General features: G+C 30.4%; 1 long non-coding RNA gene across 1 annotated transcript; it reads right to left on the bottom strand.

Moving 5' to 3' along the window:
• Nucleotides 1–1,544: 1,544 nt before the first annotated feature.
• LOC122271100 (uncharacterized) lies at nt 1,545–4,701 on the bottom strand. Its single transcript, XR_006226162.2, has 2 exons — nt 4,560–4,701; nt 1,545–1,707 (listed from the first exon to the last, which is right to left on the bottom strand). It is a non-coding gene; the product is annotated as an uncharacterized lncRNA (long non-coding RNA).
• Between the last annotated feature and the right edge of the window lie 1,299 nt (nt 4,702–6,000).

A 6,000-nucleotide genomic window follows, 5' to 3' on the forward strand; every position in this document is an offset into this window, starting at 1 on the left:
CTGTCATCGATGCAAACGGGGGATCTAACATAGTTTTTGTGTCTGATTGATATTTTGATTGTGTAAATTTTCAAAGCAAGAAAAATTACCTTTATTTTTGAGGATCCGATAAATAAAGATGCCAATCATTCCATATCAAGATTACTAAGGACTTTTTGTTGTAATTTTTTCATCTTACCCAATCACCGATTAATACTCGTATGCTGTAATGCCCTAATTATCTGGATGACATAAAAATACAATTCTGTTTCTTCCTTTGCTTAAAAAAATTTTTTTTCGCGAAGACTTTCATTTTGGCATTCGAAAGTGTAGTTGAGCATCTGTGGCGTAACTACCACTACAAATATTATATAACAAATCACTAGTATATAAGACATGTTAACTTGAAACCATTTTGAGGTACCTTTTGATAGATGAAGGTTGATATAGTCCTTTTATAATTCCCCACACATCCAATGCAGTGGCAACTGTAGCCCTGACGATATTCTTATATAAAGAGATTGAAATTTAGTAAACAAATTAAGATTTAAATTTTTCAAAATGATATTAAATTTCCTCTATTCACAGAGAGAAGTATCAGAATCTCCGCTTCCTATTCATAACAAGTAATATATATATAATTAAGTAATATAAGTCAATTCCTACTTAGGTCAGAATTTTTTTTTTATTTTAGTTACTTTTTATTAAATAATAAAAAAATTTTCTCCCATATAAAACTAAAATTAATTAATTAAATTTATTAATGAATTAATATTTGAAAAAAAATTATGAACGTCAAGTGTCATCCACAAGTTTAAATAAATGTATTTGAACTTGAGTGGATAAATAAAAAGTATTTTATTATCGATTGAAAATTTGAATTTAAATATATATAGGTAGAGTGTGAACTAACAGTAGGAATTAAAAGAAAAAAAATGAGCGTGGTATCAGACAACTATAAAAGTATACATTTGGTGACGTGGAACACACGTGCTACCACGTCATGTTCTTTATTGGAATTTATCTGACAACGAATATAAAATAAACAAATATTTAAATGTGCGCAATAAACTAGTTTATTGTTCAAACAGAGCTGCAAGTTTAGAAATTATCACTGATGTTATCTTCAAAATATGTGAAAACTGAATCCACTTATAGTAAAATTAAAACGTCTAACGCTTAACCCATCAGAAAATTCAAGTTCGTTTTTCGCTTATCTCTATTTAATGAATGAATTAATATTTGAAAAGAAACTGTATTAACACCAAGTGTCATACACTAGAAGTTTAAAAAAATTTATTTGAATTTGAGTGGATGAATAAAAAGTATTTTATTAACGATTGAAAATTTGAACAACACGTAGAGTGAACTAGTAATAGGAATTAAAAAAAAGTAATAACAGTGAATTTTATTATAATTATTGTTTCGAATTAATGTCTACTAATATATATATATACACTGGTTATCATAAATTAAGGAAAAATCACAAAAATAGCGATAACTCTTTCAAAAGTAAGCCAAACCGTNAAATAATAAAAGATGCAGTGTAGAAGTCGCAATATTAATCACTTTGATGACAAAATTTTTATTTTAATCTCTTAAATACATCAACCATAAAAATAATTACACATATTGCTTTATTGCACATATGGATCTCACATAGTGATTGCATGACATTGTTCTCAATCATTAAAATATTGCATGCCATTGTTCTCAATCATCTACTTCCTGGAAGTGGAAAAATGCTTTTTAAAGAAAAATGGGGACAGAGAGGGACATTTTTTTTTAATGAAATTATAATTTTAGCGAATTACTAAATAATTTTTTACATAAACATTCAATTTAAAACATCTTTATTAAAAAAAAAAATAATAATAATAATAGCAACTGGATTTTAACAATTTTCCGTTTAGTGCAAATTTTTGGGAGAATATTTTTGAATGACATAGCCAATAAATAAGGTTCGATGTTACGGAACTCAATTCTTTTTTGTGAGGCGGAATATTGAAAACTTAATCCTTTAATATAATCCCCTAGTAAAATTAATAGTTTTGAATTGCAATATTTCATTTTTAGCTGTGTCTAGGAATAAATGGTTAACCGAATGTAAACAATAACAAGCTTCGTAAAACCGGAAGAAATTTAGAAAACTCCCAATGTATCCCTCCGCTTATGAGGCGATGTGTGAACAGGCTCTAATATTCTAAGAAAGTTTTGATAATGTGATTTATGTTTAAATTTGAGGGTAATTTTACCATTCTTAAGATTCCCTGTAATTTACAAATTCTATCTGGTTTTGAGTATAAAACAAATTTAAGAAAATTAATATAAATACCACACATAAATACCAATAATACACCACATAAATAAAGTGTATTGCTGGCCATGTTTTGAGTGTTATACCTTATTTGTGTAAAATATCACTGTTGGTTATTTTTTGGGTTGAATCGTGCAAGGTATAGCATGCTTGCGGAGTTTCCCAAATTCTTATGTTGTTCGTTTCGTTGAAATTAAAATTTTAAAAACGCGTTATATTGTTAACACTACGAGTATGGATGGTGTTTTTAATAGAAATATTAACAATCTCGAGCTCGGGACCTATTCTAGTTCCGGTTAAAAAGTTTGCAGCTGCTTACTACATGTTATTCTGATAGGCGATGTTTTCAAACTGATAATTTTGTTTTCAATAAAAGAAATAAATTAGATAATTTCTGAGCTCAAATCTGCCGTCTTTCATAAGATATTAATGTTATTATGTAATTCTGGGGAGTTTGGAGTGAAAATGTGTNTTAAAAATGACCGCTGTTTGTTCGTGTTGCAAGCTGTGCACCATCTTACGTTAGTGTTAACACTTTTAGTATTGTAAACAGTATTGTTAGCATTGTAAACATAAGTAATAAGTAATCAAATGCATTGTTTGCAAGAATCTCAGAACACAATGATGCCAAATGGCATTAAAATAAAACTGAAACAGTAACCCGGAAATTTAGGCAGTCCCGAGCTTGCAGCGTTCCCTAGTGTAGAAAACACCATGCATAATAATACTGGATGACGCCCTTTCTCAAGCTTAGGCGTAAAAATCAATCGGAAGTAGTAACCCGGAAGTCTTACAACCAATTTTAACCCCTAGCGCCATCAGTGCTTAGCTTTACACGGTCAACCACCCATAGTGAGCAGTGATGGCTCAGGGGATAGAGCGTTGACCTTCCAATGAGGTGAACCGGGTTCGAATCCCAGCGATGGTTGGTCGATACGAATTCCGCAGTCGGCTTGCACCAACCACAGTGCTAACGTGAAATATCCTCCCTCGGTGGTAGACGGATCACAGGTTAGAGTCCCCTTGCTGCCAGGCTAACCGTGGAAGGTTCTCGTGGTCTTCCTCTCCGTGTAACGCAAATGCGGGTTAGTTCCATCAAAAAAAAGTCCTCCACGAAGGCAAATTTCTCCTAATACTTGATCCAGGAGTTCCCTTGTCTTCTGGATTGGGTTTAAAACTACAAGGCTACGGAGTTGAACATTAGTAGTCGTAAACCCAAAAATTGGGTCGACTGTTCAACGACGGCTATAAAATAAAAATAAAACCATCCATAGTGGTTGATAAAAAGGAACTTGTTAATAAAATTGTTTTTGAAGCATGTAGAAGTAAGATGTTCAACGTATTGTGAATTGATTTTTGAGAAAGTAAAAATATTTCGGTAACAAAGAGAACGTTACGATAAAAGAAAAAAAAATTAAGAAACTTCATAACACTCAAGTAAAAAAAAAAGATTCTATCAGAGTGTCACTAAAATGATTGAAATCTGCTCAGTTAACACTAAGCATACCAGCATTTAATATATACCTATTTCTACCATAGACCAGATTTTATGTTTCTTGATTGAATGCATGAAATATGGATGTTAGGAAGGAAATAAACTAAAAAAACTTTACTATAATTAAAGAGAATTGTATTTTGCCAATTTTTATGTATTACTAAGTCAAAGAATACGAATTTTTAATTCAATGCTCAAGGCATTTTTTACACATATTGTACATTTGTATCTATTGTACATTTTCCGCAAACATATTTCTTCTACTTATTATTAATTCTATCATTCTTATAATTATAAGAATTATAATTGTCATTTTTTCTTACACAAAACTGCCAATCTAAAATTTTAGGTACTTTCCTGAAATTTGAATTCAACTATTCTGATTGAACTAACTACGCAACAGTCTTTGCAGAAATGTGCAACACATCGAATGCAATACGTTGAACACGCATTACATCGTCATTTTTGATCCGATAACCTTTTATAAAACAATAAATTGTTCACCCGGTCAAATGACCGGTTGTGGTAGGAAAAAAAATAGAATATTAACTGTATATAATTGTTAGAAAAAGTAGTGAAGTCAAATGTGTAAAAACGATAAGATGGTAAGCGCATTTTCGATGCAAAAGTTCTTAAACGGTCATAAAACCGGTTATGGTATGCTAAGTGTTAAAAAAAAAAGGATGTCGCAGTTGGAATTGATAATTTTAGCCCAGTTTCTTAAGTGGGTGTCGATTGATCAGTTTTCGGAAAATAATAATGACTCACTTATTACAAAGTCTTGCTATGCAATTGCAACAGCTGTTCACTCAGAGATACGCATCGATCCTAAATGCATGCTCTCTGATCGAAATCGAGAAGGATTACTCGTTTCCGAACAATGTCGAAAGACAAACCTGAACAAACACAAATTGCGAAACCTACTTTTTGAAAGCAGGTATTGCAAAATTAAAAATTTAAGACACTCTCAGACGGGATAACAAAATTCAAAAATTTTATTGTAGCAACTCGTAATATTTTATGTCGTATTTATTGAAATCTCTTTCTTATGATTTAACCCATGATTCATCTCGAAAAATTTATATTGATTTTAATACTTTTCCTCAACGTTTTATCAATCAAACTTTTAGCTGATTAAGGTAACTTTCTTCACATATACAGTCAAACCTCGTTATAGTGAACCTTTAAGGGACCGAAATTTTGGTACACTATAACCAGGAGTTTACTATATCCGTACTGTAAAGAATTTTAACAAATTTTTTACTGAACTGTTCCCTTTTATTACAAATTATTTAAATAAATGACCAATAAAAAAAAGACAAAAATTATTAAATAACAATATGTAATAACAAAAAAATTTTTAACTTTTATTTTTTGTTACTCTTCGTGTTGCGTACAAAAAATTTAGGAATGGGAAACTGAGATTGAAGAAGTAAAACAAGAAAAAAATGCTTATGGCTACATTCCACTCAAAAGATGGTTTCAAAAATCGGTATATGTATTTTAGGTTGAAATTTAAAAATTACCAAAAAATGAAAGGAAAAAAAAAAAAAAAATTAGTCGAAGACAGAAAAAAGTTCACAATAACCAACTTCCTCTCTTCTTTTGGTTCGCTATATCCACAAAAAATAATATTGCATGTGTATAGCAACGCACGGTAGCGAACATTTCGTTCACTATATCCGGTAGTTCACTATAAGCCATGTTCACTATAACGGGGTTTGACTGTATATATGTAGGTTACTGTTAAAGTGCATAATTAAGTTATTTCATACAATAACTAGGTATTTCGTATAACTAGACAAGTCAGTTAAAAGCTAGCAAGTTATATAACTAGCTAGTTATGTAACAAGCTAGTAATATAACTAGACAAGTCAGTTAAAAGTATATAATAGATGAAAAATTTCATATTTTAGCAAGTTTTTCTATCAAATAACTTATGACAGACCGTAAAGTGAAAAATGAACAGTTTCAAAGTTATTTTATAAATTAATTGATCATAAATAGCTAAAATCTCTCGAAAAATATGTTTTATCCTTATTGCAGATATGCCTAATGCATTTACATACGTCATTGCTAAGTAGTTATAAGCGGTTTAAAATTGGCTAAAACCAGCTAGAACCGGATCAAAGAAATTTCGAGTGCCGTATTTCATAATTTAATGGTCAAGTAATTGTTATTCTATAGAATACCTAGTTAAATGTAAAAT

Source organism: Parasteatoda tepidariorum, chromosome 4, assembly GCF_043381705.1.
Source record: "Parasteatoda tepidariorum isolate YZ-2023 chromosome 4, CAS_Ptep_4.0, whole genome shotgun sequence".
In the NCBI taxonomy this organism is placed as follows: domain Eukaryota; kingdom Metazoa; phylum Arthropoda; class Arachnida; order Araneae; family Theridiidae; genus Parasteatoda; species Parasteatoda tepidariorum.